This window comes from Mustela nigripes, chromosome 3 (genome assembly GCF_022355385.1).
Source record: "Mustela nigripes isolate SB6536 chromosome 3, MUSNIG.SB6536, whole genome shotgun sequence".
Classification (NCBI taxonomy): Eukaryota; Metazoa; Chordata; class Mammalia; order Carnivora; family Mustelidae; genus Mustela; species Mustela nigripes.
Window position 1 is genome coordinate 81,945,160 of NC_081559.1, and position 16,372 is coordinate 81,961,531.

The 16,372-nt window shown below is 34.9% G+C and overlaps 1 long non-coding RNA gene across 4 annotated transcripts in view; it reads right to left on the reverse strand.

Moving 5' to 3' along the window:
• The window catches only part of LOC132013904 (uncharacterized), a 218,733-nt gene that overhangs the window by 137,721 nt on the left and 64,640 nt on the right, over window positions 1–16,372 (reverse strand). For 2 of the 4 annotated variants that reach the window (XR_009403139.1, XR_009403136.1), the window contains exon 2: window positions 8,407–8,545. The exons of the other annotated variants lie outside the window; for them this stretch is intronic. This is a non-coding gene — a long non-coding RNA (uncharacterized LOC132013904). The remainder of the gene's footprint in view (window positions 1–8,406; window positions 8,546–16,372) is intronic. 4 annotated transcript variants of the gene reach the window in all.

Consider the following 16,372-nt stretch of genomic DNA (forward strand, 5'->3'; position numbering starts at 1 on the left):
GCCTTCGGCTCAGGTCATGATCTCAGAGTCCTGGGATCGAGTCCCGCATCAGGCTCTCTGCTCAGCGGAGAGCCTGCTTCCCTCTCTCTCTCTGCCTGCCTCTCCATCTACTTGTGATTTCTCTCTGTCAAATAAATAAATAAAATCTTAAAAAAAAAAAAAACATGTAAAGAAGAAAATCCTGGATAGTAGTAGATGCCATAAACAGAATTAACACAAGGTGATGTGACGTGAGTGATTTCTTTAGCTTTGGTGGTGGCTGGGGAAGACTTCCCTGAGTAGTTAATATTTAAGCTGAGACCTGACTTGTTAACAAGAGTCAGCCATGGAAAGACTGAAGACAAGAACATTCCAAGCAGAAGAAACAGACCACAAGAAAAACTTGTGTAAATGTCTTAAATAAGAAATAAATTTGGTGTGTCAAGAGATAGGTTAATTTGGATTACCCATGAGGGTGGAGAGATTGAAGTCAAATCAGTCATGTAGGGTTGGGGAACCTGGGTGGTTCAGCAGTTTAAGCATCTGCCTCTGCTTGGTCACGGTCCCAGGGTCCTGGGATCAAGCCCTGCTTCTGGCTCCCCGCTCCACGGGAAGCCTTCTTCTCCCTTTCCCACTCCCCCTGCTTCTGTTCCCTCTCTAGCTGTGTCTCTCTCTATCAAATAAATAAATAAATAAAATATTTAAAAAGAATCATGTAGGGTCATTTGGGCCAAGGTAAGCAATTTGGAGAGTTCCAATATACCATACTGAAAAAGTCTGCCATTAAAATACAAACAATGAAAATGGCAATTAATCTCTTGGCACTGTAGCTGTATCATATAAATAGCAGAATACACTTCCAGTGGGTCAAAGGACCATGCCTATAGCAGTAGGCATGGTTTAAGAAATTTAGAGCAGTTAAAAAAAAAAAAAAAGTTAGAAGCTCAGAAGGCTTAGCTACTTATCAGCAAGGTGATCAAAGGCATGGTTGCCTTCAGTATTCTGGACCTCACTTTCCTCCATCTTTAAAAGAGAACAAGTGTCACTAAGAATTGTTAGTAATATTAAACAGGATAATGAATACCGGATAATTTTGCGGGTACTTCATAAACAGAACTTATAGAAATGTTATAACAGATCAGTCTCTTCTGCTCTTTCAGATAAATTAATCAGCTCAAAACAATGAAAGAATGATTGAAACATGCTAAGTTTTCAAGAAATCTTTCTTTTGTATCTGAATTCTCATAGCTGCAATTTCCCAAATGATCCCACATATGTGTCTATATATCAATTTTATTTATTTATTTATTTATAAAATTTATTTAAAGATTTTATTTATTTATGACAGAGATAGATAGCGGGAGAGGGAATACAAGCATGGGGAGCTGGAGAGGGAGAAGCAGGCTCCCTGCTGAATAGGGAGCCTGATATGGGGCTCGATCCCAGGATGCTGGGATCATGACCTGAGCCAAAGGCAGATGCTTAATGATTGAGCCACCCAGGTGCCTCTATATCTGAATTTTAAATATACTTGTAAAACAATAATCCTAAGAATAATGAGTATTACATTTTAATCAACATACAGTAATCTAAACACCAAATAAATGTTGCTCCATTCAAGTATAGGATTATAGAGCTACACTTGTTCCAAATAGCTTTGAAACTCTTGTTCTAGAACTAGTGTAAGAATGAATCAACTTAAAAGACCCCCCAAATCTACTTTTTAGCTTTCACTTGTTTTTGACCAAGAATGAAACAAACAAAACATAAAACCTTCCTCAATAGACATTACTCGGAAAGACAGTTGTCTGTAAACTCTAAATTAACTCTCAAAAAGTGACTAATAATACAGATAACATTCAAAATAATGGCAAAGACTGTGAAGATAACCTAAGGGGTTCCAAAAGTAGTTAAGCAAACCAATAGCACTGAAATAACTACATAGCCTCTCATGTAATTACTTTCTAAGAAAAGATATTTGCTTGCATGGATGGTTTCTAGGATATTTGTTTAAAAGCAATCTACCAATGTGTGCATTATTTGTATGTGGGTAGCATAGAGTGAAATTTAAAGATCATTATAGGAAAAGAATACCTTAGGAAACTGAATGTTCTATAAACTAATAATCTTCTGGAAAACAAAAGGTCATGATAGACAAGAAGTCATGCTTCCAGCTTTTCCAGCTTCTTAAAAGTAGTACTTCAATATTCTTTCTATCCAGTCTCAGTCACTTAATAGCTCTCATCATCTATCATGTGTTTTTGAGTAAAAACTATTAGCCATCCTTATGAAAGGAATACTGAGAGACTTGGAGAAGAGTTAAGTGGATAATTCAAATTTAAAGATAAAGTGAGGGGTAGATAAGAAAGAAGGGAACCTAGTCCCATTACTTCCAAATAAATAGAAGAACTATATATGGTATAAATGAAAAGGATTTAGGTAGGGCAGTTCCTAGAGTCTGCAGAAGAAAAGAAAGCAAACAACATGAAGCTATAAGAAGCAAAACAAAACAAACAACTCATCTCAGCCTGCATCCAGGTCAGTTAAAGGCAACTTTCGCAGGAACTCAGCCTGTTAGAATTCTCACTTTCATTGTATGATGGGATAAATGAGCCTCAGAAATCATGTGAATACTGCAGTACAGCTGTTTTCATGTTTGCAGATGGGCCAGGCTAGGGTACATTCTAAAAGTATTTTCATAGAAACATTGCCATAAGATCCACACAACTGTTAATATCATGTCTTAAATACACTATGGATTGGTTAAAGGAACATAATGTCACCAAGCATAACCACCATGTAAAACAGCATTTCTGTGACAGATACTGAGAAAACAGATATACAGATTAAAGACTAGTCTCTTCAAGATGATGGGGCTTAACACAGTTAACAGTTACTTAATATGTGATTACAAGGTCACCTGATTAAAGCTACTAATGGTCACAATATCTGTCACTCAAAATCCCTGAGGCCTTGCCTACTTGTGATCTCTGTCAAATAAATAAAATAAAAAATCTTAAAAAAAAAAAAAACAATCCCTGAGGCCAGCAACATTTCAGAATTGATTTACATGTATTTTTTTTTTAATTTTAGAAATTTAAAGTAAGAAACATATATACTATATATTTATACTATATAGGATATCATCTTCCCAGAGGGGACTGGAGCAGCACCTGAGAATCAAACACATGTGAAATACAGGAATATTCACATAGGGGAAATATAAAGCCTAATAATAGCCTCACAAAATTCAGCTCTGAATTTACCACCAAATAAACTAAGTTCAAGTTTGAATTTGCTGCCTGAGTAAGTAAGTAAGCCTTAAGTAAAAATACTTTTACTTAATTTTTTCTTATTGAAAAAGGTGTGGGGGGTTTTCCCTCCAAACTTTCTGAAGCTCTGAATTACAGATAAGGGACTAGGGACACTTATATCATTATTTGTAAATTCTCTAAACATCACTGTATGGATGATCCACTGTCACCTCTGAAAAATAAAATTCGGGGGCTTCCTAACTAAGTAAAGACTAATTGACTATAGACAAAAAGCTCTAAAAAACCCTTGTAATTGTTCTAGTGCCCAAGGATTCTTGCAAAGGTTTCAGAAGGCCTCAGGTAATATGAGGAGAACAAAGTTTCTCTTGAACTGAATGCTGGAAAATGTTGTGATCCAAAATATGAGACTTAGATTTGCCTCTCTGGATGATCAACAAAATTATTGTAGTAATAATGATAATGATGTGGGAAACCTAGCTTTAAAGCACCTGCCAACAAAACCTGCCATTCCCTGTTTCCTCACACTCAAGTGGACTGCCCTAAACCTAGGCAGGCAGTGTTGCTCAGCCCTGCCCTTGTTTCAGTGGTCATGACTTGCTGTGTTGCTTACACAGACAAAATACATTTACATAGCACAGCAGATGCTATCTCTGGGTCAACCAGACTAGTATTTCCTTTTCTCTCTCTCCTACTGACCCCTTTTGTGCCAATTTCTATTTCCATACTTGGAATCTACTCACTTCTGCTATCAGGAGCTCCTTTGACTTCAGATTAAACTCTACCTTCTACTGTTTAAGAATTTATATTCTCCTTTCTAGAGTAGCTAATGTTCTGACTGAAGCTCTGTGTTCGCTGAGACCCTCATTTTATGTAACCTCTTATCAGCCTAAATCAATTTTAATCCTTGGTTTTTCTTGACCTGTCTCATTCTATATCATGGGTAGTGATCAAAGTAACTCTTCTCAAAGTATTGGCTTATAGTTATAAAATATGTCTTCCTTCTGTATTTTCTCTTCTTTATGGATGACCCATCAATCTCCTTAATCAAATAAAATGGAAGCCAATAATTTGAAAAAAGACAAAAATATATTAGAAAAAAAAGTAAGGGGCAAATGTAAAGACAATAAAAAATACTTAATACAACTCTTTGAAAACCCATTGTCACTAACAGCATCAATTCCAACCAAATAAATAAGGAAAAATGACAGCAAAAAGGAAATATTAGTTGGGGATGGAGGTAGGGGATGGGGAAAGGATTGCTTAAGAATGGGGGAAAATAGCCCCAGGAAGAAAAATCAGCCACCATTAAAAGAAATGGCAAAATATTTTATAAATAGTAACAAGACATCCTGTATTTATATAATGGCTGTCTTCCAAAGAATTCATGGCGATGTATTTTTTAAAGCAAAGACAATTTTTTTAAAAAAAGATGAGCCAGTATAGGATTAACTTGAATTGATCTTAAAGTATATGATATTTGCGTATCGAAGATTCAATTACTTCGTCCTAAAAGGAAAAGCAAAATCTATTAAAGATATTGTTTTTCATGTGAGACAAGGATTTCGATAGGCCCAAATTTCCACTGAAAGATCAATGTAGCAATGATGAAAAATACATACTGAAAAACTGACTTGGAAGTCAGCAAACATTGTACTGAAATATCTATATATGTTTAAACTCTATTTTATGAGGAAGAAAATAAGGGTAGGTATTACCTTAGATCTGTGTCAAAATTGTTTTATTTTTTCAATGGCTATTATAAAATATATTACCTTTTGTATTATATGTTCTTATCCTTGGAATTAAATTCTGGTTGGGTAAATTTTATAATTCCAAAATAAAAGGTGAAGCTCCTAGTTAGGTATGTTACAGTGAATTGGTGACATCCCACATGAGATTAAAAGCATTCAAAAGATTTAAGTAATTTGCCCAGTATTAATGGTACAGCATGGTAGAGATCTTGTTTAATTTCCAGTCCAATGCTTTTAAATATTACATAAATCTATATTCTAAAACATAAAACTAAGTATTAAATTGCAAAGAAACAAAATAGGAGATTTTATATAATAGTATTTCTATTCTAGGTTTTTCTTTGGCAGGGGTGGGGAGGGGAGTGATGGATAATCTATCTAGGAGGAAAAGTCTCCTGGTAGTGAAAATGTGAAAATGCGAAGGACACAAAAATATTTTGTAAATGATACAAACAATGGATAAAAAGGGAACTTGAAATTTCAATAGGGGCAGGGTGAAATATAGAGCCTTTATTAGGATGCTCTATTCTTTATTTATTTTATTTAAAAAAAATTTTTTTAAAGATTTTATTTATTTATTTGACAGACAGAGATCGCAAGCAGGTGATGTATTTATATATACACACACACACATATATATATATATATATATACACATATATATAATATAGCTCAGATATGGTGTTTTTAATCTTCTCATCTTTCCATTTTAAAAAATTTCATTTGTAGGGGCGCCTGGGTGGCTCAGTGGGTTAAAGCCTCTGCCTTCGGCTCAGGTCATGATCCCAGGGTCCTGGGATCGAGCCCTGCATCAAGCTCTCTGCTCAGCGGGGAGCCTGCTTCCTCCTCTCTCTCTGACTGCCTCTCTGCTTACTTGTAATCTCTGTCTGTCAAATAAATAAATAAAATCTTAAAAAAAATAAAAATAAAAAATTTCATTTGTAACAAAGAAAGTTATGTTTGCTGACTCTCAGTTAAGCAGAGGTTACGATTTAAAATCATATATTAATACTAGCATACAATCAATCTTTTCACAAAAACATTTTCCACTTAATAGTAAATATTTCCCAGTCTCCCAAAAGTCATAATCTCTTTTATAATCAGAACCAAAAGTGGCTTTGTGAATATAGTTATATCTTGATTTTTGAAACCAAGATTCCCAAACATTTTATAAAGCAGAAATATTGGTTAGTAAGAGAAAGGGGAACATAAGTTTTACATGTTTGACTTTTGATTAATTTCACTAGTGATGGAAAGAGGAGCAAAGAGGAGAGATAAGAGAGCTCAAGTTTGTGGAACAAATGGAGTTGGATTTGAAATCTCACTTTCTCATTAGTATCTTAATAAATTTAGGCAAATGTCTTACCTTCTTTGAGCTTGTTTCCTCATATGTTTGTTATGAGGATCATAGGATATAATGTCAATAATGGGCAAGAAGCACAATGCTTCATAAATAGTGGTTTTAATTATTAACAAGATATTTATAGATAACCGACTCATTTTGTCAGAAACATGCCAGATGGTCTTGAAATTGTGCGAAAGTTACCAGCAAAAAGGTAAGATTATTTTATTCCTTTTTGGGTTGCAAATGTACAGAAAGTTTTGTAATAAAAAGTCCCTTCCCTTGAAATTCACATGCAAATTCAATGGAAGTGTAACAGTTTTAGATGTGTGAGATTAATGTTTTATGCTTCAACTGGATAGAAAATTCCACAAGGGTTTGGATCATGTTTGTTTACAATTTATCCTAAACCTAGAAGAGCTCTGGTACACAGTAGTGACTCAAAGAATATCTGTTGGGGGTGTCTGGGTAGCTCAGTTGGTTAAGTGGCTGCCTTCGGCTCAGGTCATGATCCCAGCATCAAGCCCAGCAGTGGGTTCCTCACTCAGCGGAGAGCCTCCTTTTCCCTGTCCCTCTGCCTGTTGTTCTGCTTACTTGTGTTCTCTATATCTCTAATAAATTAAAAAAAAAAAAAAAACTTAAAAAAAACATGTTGAATGACTGAATAAATAAGTGGATACATTAAAGTCACTCAGAGAAGATATAAAAGGGTCAAAAAATTATGAGAAACATAACCATTTGAAATGAAGAATAATTCACAATGAATTGCTCGTGGTCCTGGGCAAATGGTAGAGAACTAAGGAGTTTAACAGAACCCATCAGAGCCAAAAGGAATAGAATTGAAAAAAAGCATGACAGAGAGATAGATACATGCTCTAGAAGAAGGAAGATACCACAGGAGACACTGAATGACAAGAATTGGAAAACTCAGAACTCAAAGAGATGAGATGCGATTACATAAACATTCAAATAGTTCTGGAGAGAGCAGATTTAGCTTAAGACTATAAAGGTCTAGGACTAAAGAAAGAAAATTAAGGGGGTCTCAGAGCCCACAGGATCCATAAGAAAAGCCTTTGCTTTTGCATACGAAGCGTGAAATATTTTCTCAAAAGGAAAAGGATGAAGGACACAACAAACAAGAATGAGACAACGGAATAAATTAAAGCAGAAAGATTCGAAGGAGTCTAACAATCACTTAACAGAACCATGCTGAAGTGAATGAAGGAAATAATAAGTATATTGGTCAGGAGCAAGACTAATGATTTACCAATTAAATTCATGCAATCACATTCAAAATGAGCAGCTACTGATATTTTATATAGTTTGTGTTCTAACATACCAGGAATTCACCCACAAAAGTATGAATTACATTGCAACAGGCATTATGTAGAAGAAACAAAAGGATTAAAGTTATGATTCTGGGGTAGACTCAAGAGTAGGTCATCTAAGCACGCACAGAGCCATTTGGGAAGCCTTGCGAATGGGGGCCACCTTGGACTGTGTTGCAATACAGGGTCCTTTTATGGAAAGCAGACCAGAATTATGGGATATACGTATCACTTCTCTGTCCTACCTACTGTACCTCATTCTTCCTTAGAGCCACATCTTTTCCTATAAGTGATGGGGATATATCTTCTTATTGAAGATATATCTTCATCAACAAGAGGTTGATCTTGTTTGGTTCAAAGTTGCTATATGCTCTATAGTTCAAGGTATCTTTAATCCTTGTCAGAAGTTTCATTTTCCTCTGGTTTTATAGCTTAAACCAAGTGAAATGGCGAGGGAACGGAACACAGGTAACTATCTGTACCTAATTAATTAATTAATTAATTAAGAGTTACTTGCATGTCTTTCTCATGTTATTTATTTACTCACTCAACATACACTTATTAGGCTCCAACTATGTCCAGAAATTACTGTAAATGCTAGGGATATAACAATTTGAAGTGACAAACAAGAGTAGTTTGTATTCAAGGTGTTTGGAAGAATGGGGGTTTGAAGGAGACAATAAATAAACATTTATTTAACACCTTTTATATTAAAATCTATTTGAGGGTACCTGGGTGACTCAGTTGGCTAAGCAACTGCCTTCGACTCAGGTCACTATCCTGGAGTCCCGGCATCAAGTCCCGCATCAGGCTCCCGGTTTGCCAGGGTGTCTGCTTCTCCCTCTGACCCTCCTTCTTCTCATGCTCTCTCTCAAATGAATAAATAAATAAATAAAATCTTAAAAAACAAACAAACAAACAAACAAACTTATTTGATATTAATATGGAAAATTGCCTAGCACCCTGACATTGTGAGCTGTTTCTTATCCTGAAATATAATCTAAAGAAAGTACAATCCTTTGGGTACATGAATTATCATTTTAGTTAATATAAGTGACTTCGAAACATTTGCCATAATTAGAAGCAGCAAACGCTTTTCTATATTTATCTTAGCTTCTTATATTGCATTTGATAAAAACATATTTATTCTTCTCATCATAAAAGTAACAACAATATTACAGAAATATTGGAATCTAGAAGAAAAAGTAGCCCTAATATTAGCACCTCGATATAGCATTTGGTACATTTTATTCTAATATTTTTAATGTTTAAATAGTTGTAAATTTACATAGTTGCAATCATGTTATATAATTTTGATTTTGTTTTATTTTAAACATTTTTCAGTACTTCATAATTTCTTAAAGTTAGTAGAGCCACAAATTAGCAAAAGAACTGCATATATATTTACCATTCTGCCAGATCATATAAAAACTTTAAAGTCTATTTTAAGTGTAATTAGTCTTTAAATTGAGGCCCAATACTAAAGTTCTGAAGCCTAGAAAATACTAGGTTCAAAATCTGATGCTACTTTGGGTGCCTGGTTGGCTCAGAAGGTTAAGCCTCTACCTTCAGCTCAGGTCATAAGCTCAAGGTCCTGGGATCCAGCCCTGCACTGGGCTCTCTGCTTGGCGGAGACCTTGCTTCCCCCTCTCTATCTGCCTGCCTGCTTGTGATGTCTCTTTCTCTCTCTGCCAAATAAATAAATAAAATCTTAAAAAAAAAAGAAAAAAATTGATGCTACATATTTTTTTTTAAAGCATTATCAGACATGGCAAAATATTATACTTACATTACCACAATTTCTACTTTAGGTTTGCTATTGAATAAAGTTAATGAGAAAATTGATGAGTTCATTTTTCAATAAACATTTATTTAGCCACTAATAAAATATTAGGTTCCAAACATATGATTTGAAATTTTGTTCAGGAAACTAAGGAATCACACTTTTTAAAGAAAAAAATATTTATTTATCCAAATTAAACTTCTGCTTCTCTCATGACTCAACATTCCTGGATCATTTTTGAAGTTATCTGTGCATGACATCTTTAAAACTAAATACAGAATACAGTGAATTTCCATATATACTGATTTTATTGAAGAATTACGATTTTAATAAATCTGTGGCATGCCTCAGGTGGACCACAACTTACTCATAAATTTAGTAGAGACCCACCTCAGATATATTGCAGGTTTGGTTGCAGACAAGGGAAATAAAGCAAATATCTCAATAAGGGGAGTCAAATGAATTTTTTGGTCTCTCAATGCATATAAAAATTATGTTTCCAGTACACTATAGTCTATTAAGTGTGCAATCCATTATGTCTAAAAAGCAATGTACATACCTTAATTAAAAAATATCTTATGGGGCACCTGGGTGGCTCAGTGGGTTAAGCCTCTCCCTTCTGCTCAGGTCATGATCTCAGGATCCTGGGATAGAGTCCTGCTCAGCAGGGAGCCTCTTCTCCCTCTCTCTCTGCCTGCCTCTCTGCCTACTTGTGATCTCTGTCTCTGTGTCAAATAAATAAATAAAATCTTAAAAAAAAAAAACACCTTATTGCTAAGAAATGCTAGCCATCATCTAAGCTTTCAATGAGTTGTAGATCACTGATTACCATCATGAATACAATGACAAAGGTTGAAATATTGCAAGATTTACCAAAATGTGATAAAGATGCAGAAAAGTGAGAAAATGCTACTGGAATAATAGCACCAATAGAATTGCTCAACTCATGGTTGCCACAAATCTTTAATTTGTAAAAAACTCAGTATCTGCAAAGTGCAAGAAAGCACAGCACAATAAAATGGGTATGCCTGCATATGATATCTGTCTGCTCTAATGGAGGGATAGATTTATCACCTGCCCCTAATTCCACACCTCCAGACTGCAGACTGCACCTTTACTTTGACTCTGAACTTTACGCAATGAGATTTTTTTTTCTATTTTTACTTTATTTTAATAATTCTAAAAGATCCACTAGACACAAAGTAGTATTTATTAACATGACAACATGGTTTATTAAATTAACTACCTTCAGGATCTGGACACTAAGGAAAATAAGACAAGTTTTTAATAGGGAAGAGAGTGGTCACAACTATAATTGAGATGGGGATGCAATGAATGGGCAGGGACTGCCACTCTGACTTGCGAATTTCAGGCACATAGAAGATTGTGTATTTTCCGTACTCACTCACTAGCCAAGAAAATTCTATGAAGCTTAATTTTCTCTAGCTTATACTAGCATACTGACTGTGCTTCTCTAACTCCAACAATCTCCTGAGAGGCTGTTATTATTGCCAACAGTACTATTACCCTCTAAAACATCTGAAAAATTTCTGACTTAAGACAGGCTGAATGAGACTAGGTCAAACCCAATATTCAAAATGTTTGTGACACAAAGGCAGTGGTTTTGAGACTGTTGATAGAGCCAAACTATTCACAATTCTGCTGAGATTCCAAGTCAGCATGTTATGAATTAGAAGTGGTATAAGTGGTAATGAAAACTTCAGACACATGATCACTTCAACTTTGTTTTAAAAAGTTTAATGATATTAATCTGGAAACATATTTCAGTGGATTACTCAAAATGAAGACAGAAAAGGTATACACCAAGAATAGATGAGAGAATATTAAACATTATTTTTCTATATATATGTCTAAGAAGGTTAGCTACAGGGTCATTTTCTTCAGTCTATGTAGCAATCATCCCCACGAACAAAATATTTTGATGATAAAACAATTAACAACTTATTCTTTTATGGTATTAAATTTCCAACATAAAGGTGGGATTACTGGCTAATTCCAAATTATAGGTATGATATCCAGTTATGTGAAAATTACATTTGTAATTAGCATTAACCAAAAGAAGTTCAAAATTGCAAACAAGAAAGCTAAACTTATAGTGTAGAAATCAGAGATCTGAAAGGGTCAAGGAATGTTTATGTTAAAAGAAGTATTGGGGTACCTGGGTGGCTCAGTTGGTTAAGCGACTGCCTTCAGCTCAGGCCATTATCCCAGAATCCTGGGACTGAGTCCCATATTGGGCTCTCAGCTCCATGGGAAGTCTGCTTCTCCCTCTGACCTCCCCTCTCATGTGTTCTCACTCTGTCTCTCTTTCTCTCTCTAATAAACATATAAAATCTTTTTAAAAACAAGTAAATAAAGACGTGTCAATGGATAATACATACTTAAACTTGATTATTTTAGCTACAGTAGAAAGGGAAGTCAGTCATATGACTCTGTTAAAATCATACATTTGTAGTGGATAAGCTGTAGGGCAGTTCACTTTATGGAAATTAACAACAAAATGACTACATAAGGAAAAATGATTTTAAATGATAATCTCAGAATTATATATAGCAGTAATCAACAGCCATGAGAAATGGATCATACAAAATCCATAGTAAACACTAGCGCATTCAGTGTATTTAGAGTAATCTGCCAGCCCTAAAATAAATAGAAAGCTGGTAAAATACTATGCCAACATGACATGTAAGTAAACAATACTCAGTGGATACCACAGGCTATTCAGTATACAAGCTCAGGATCTGATTAGTTACTCAAATCCACAGATCTGAGCCACATCTGTCATCTAGTCATAATCAGTCTTAACACTAGAAAGAACCCCAGGAATCACTTGGAAAAATATGCTTGCCCATTGTTCAAAAATTATCTTCAGTGTTTATAAAATAGTTGAGAGTAACATTTAAGGGTTCAATCTCTGAAGCACCAGTTCTGAAGGAGGGTTTTCTCCAAATCTATAAAAATTTGGTTCCTATAAACAACTCAACAGGAAAGAATATGACCTTGACCAAGACTAGAGTTCCACAGACTGTCGTTAGGTGTTTGTGGCACCAACAATCTACATCCCACATATCAGAAATACCTTAAGTGGATCCTAAAATTGGTGTGGAATCTGGTGAAGTCTATAATCTAACATGGGAGAAAAAAAAAAGTGGGGATATAATGGAATCGAGCTCTAATAGTGAGTACAAGACTGTATCAAGCATAAGTTAAGGCATCTTTTCTCTCATGTTATAAAAGTTACATATTGCGGATGCTTTTCTTCCAAAACTGTTTTAGAATAAACCAGATTTATTTTATACAATCTTATTCCTCTCAAACTGAACCAGAATACCCTCTTTTTCATTCCAAACTCGAGTATTTGGAGTGGTTCTCAGTTGTCCTTGTATCTCAGGTGTCTCAATCATCTCAGGGAATCTACATATACTCTTCGAACTCTATATGCTTTTAACCACAGCCTCTTATTTGGTTTCAGAAATACCTAAAATTATATTCTGTAATACAGTAGTCCAGTCCACAGTATAGAAAATTTTGAAAATCTACTTTTATATGTATTTCCATTCACTGATTTTGATTTTCTCTTATTTCTCTGAAGACATAGAGATATTCAGAGATATTCATGGTTGTTTTACTTCCTGTTCCTAACAAATCATTACTTAACATCTGCATATACACATTTCAGGAGTCTGACCATCTTGGGGTCAACCACGCATCACTGAACGTCTCCAATGCCAGTGACAAGATCACTCAAGATACCAATAAAAATCACCATTCAAACAACACAGGAAAAGAGTTATATTTCCACATAAATGTTATATTAGGTCAGCAAGCGTAGTTCAATATTTGCAAATGAATCAACATGATACATTCTATCAGTAAGAATGAATAAAAATCAGATGATCATTTCGTAGATGCAGAAAAAGCATTTGACAAAGTACAACCTCCATTCATAATAAAAAGCCCTCAACAAAGTGGTTTAGAGAGAACATACCTCAACCTAACAAAGGCCACATATAAAAACCCACAACTAACATCATCCTCAAATAGTAAAAACTGAGAGCTTTCCCCTAAGATCAGGAACAAGACAAGGATTCCACTCTCGTCACTTATATTCAACATAGTACTGGCAGTCCTATTCATAGTAATCAGAAAACAAAAAAATAAGAGACATCAAAATTACTAAGAAAGAAGTAAAACTTTGAGTATTTACAGATGACATGATACTATAAATAGAAAACTGTAAATACTCCACCAAAAAACTACTAGAACTGAAAAATGAAGTCAGTAAAGTTGCAGGATACAAATCAATGTACAGAAATCTGCTCCATTTCTATACACTAATAATGAAGCATCAGAAATAGAAATTAAGAAAACAATCCCATTTGCAATTTCAGCAAAAACAATAAAATACCTAGGAATAAACTTAACCAAGGAGGTGAAAGATCTGAACTCTGAAAACATTAAAACATTAATGAAAGAAATTGAAGATGACACAAAGAAATGGCAAGACATTTCATGCTCATTGCTTGGAGAACAAATATTGTTAAAATGTCTATACTATCCAAAGGAAACCACAGATTTAATGCAATCCATATCACAATAACAAGAGGAGGGAGGGGTGCTTGGGTGGCTCAGATGGTTAAGTGTCTGCCCTTGGCTCAGGTCATGATCTCCAGCTCTTGGCATCGAGCCCCATGGGCTCCCAGCTCAGCGGGGAGTCTGATACTCCCTCTCCCTCTCCCCTTGCTTGTGCCTTGTCTCTGTCTCTATGTCTCTCTCTCTCAAATGAATAAATAAAACCTTAAAAAAAAAAACCAAGAGGATTTTTCACAGAATCAGAATAATCCTAAAATTTGTATGGAACCAAAAAAGACCTCAATAGGGGTCTTTTCCAATAGGGATCTATTCCAAAATAGAACTGGAGGTATCACTATTCCAGACTTCATATATTACACAGTTGTAATAATCAAACATTATGATACAGAAAAAATAGACATATAGATCAATGGAACAGAACAGAAAGTCCAGAAATAAACCCACAACTATGTGGTCAATTAATCTTTGACAAAGAGGCAAGAATATGCAATGGGAAAAAGGCAGTCTCTTCAAGAAATGGTGTTGGGAAAATCAGACAGTTACATCCAAAAGAATTAAACTGGACCACTTTCTTAAAATGACATACACAATTAAACTTGAAATAAATTAATAAATAATAAATTAAAGACCTAAATGTGAGACCTGAAACCATAAAAATCCTAGAAGAAAGCACAAGCAGCAATTTGTGACATTGATCACTGCAATATCCTTCTATACATGTCTCCCGAGGCAAGGGAAACAAAACAAAAAATAAACTATTGGGACTATATCAATATAAAAAGCTTCTGCACAATGAAGGAAACAACCAACAAAAAGAACAACTACTGTATGGGAGAAGATATTTTCAAATGTTTTATCTGATAAAGGTTTAATATCTAAAACATATAAAGAACTTATACAAATCAACAACCAAAAACAAATAATCTGATTTAAAAATAGGCAGAAGACATGAACAGACATTTCCCAAAGAAGACATAAATATGGCCAACAGACACATGAAAAGATGCTCAATATCACTCAGTATCAGGGAAATGGAAATCAAAACCATAATAAGGTACCACCTCATTCTTGTCAGAATGGCTAAAATTAAGAACACAAGAAACAACAAGTGCTAGCAAGGATGTGTAGAAGAAGGAATCCTCTTACACTGTTGGTGGAAATGCAAGTTGGTGCAGCCACTGTGGGAAACAGTATGGAGATTCCTCAACAAATTAAAAAGAGAAGTATCCTGTGATCCAGTAATTGCTCTGTTGGGTATCTACCCCCAAAATACTAAAACACTAATTCAAAGGTATATATGCACTGTTATGTTTACTGCAGCATTATTTGTAATAGCCAAATTATGGAAGCAGCCCAAGTGTCTACTGATAGATCAATGGATAAAGAAGATGTGGTATATATAAATCATAGAATATTATTCAGTCATAAAAAAGAACAAAATCTTGTCATTTGCAACAACGTGGATGGAGAGCAAATTATTTTTAGTTTAAGGGCCATATAAAAACAGACTGCAGGCTAGATACAACCTGTGGGTGCTAATCTACTGATTCATTATATAGAATTACTTGCCAAGAGGCCTCTACTACACTCTCAGATTCTGGAGAGGAGGGATGAAATGTATTTTATTCACTTTTTATTTCTACTGTCTGGTACAACTTTCACATAGCAGCCATTCAATAAATATTTGATTATTGAACAAGCAAATGACTGAATAAATCCATTAGCAGTCCAGCAACAAAATTATTACTTATACAGTAAAGTATCTGCACTGTTCACCAATAGCTGGTTTCTTCTCTCTGCGGCAGAAAGATGACTAATTTCCCAGCCTCTTTGTGATTGGATTTGTGACTTCTGGGTTAAAGCCCTTAATTGTAGATGCAAGATCTTTCAGGGCTCTTTTTTTTCTTTTTTTCCAGTGTGATGATCAGCAATGATTGAATGGTGGCTGCTCCCTAAGGTCCCTAAGTGACTATTACAAGCATAGATACCTCTGACCATGACGGACATGCAAGGAGAATGACAAATAAACCTCCATTGTTCCAAACCACTGAGGTTTTGTGGTTATTTCTCACTACCTCATAATACAGACTAGCCTGGCTGATAATCATACTCTCATGTTCAGGCTACATGCAAACTATTTAAAAACTCCCATTTGTCTGTAGTACACAGCAGAAGAACAAAAGCATTTTTATCATTCCACTAACCCCCCCACCCCCAAAAAAAAAGTGCTCTGAAATTTTAAACTAGTTTCTAGGGTGATCTGGGAAAAATCATCAATTATTTGATTTTTGTGACCTGTT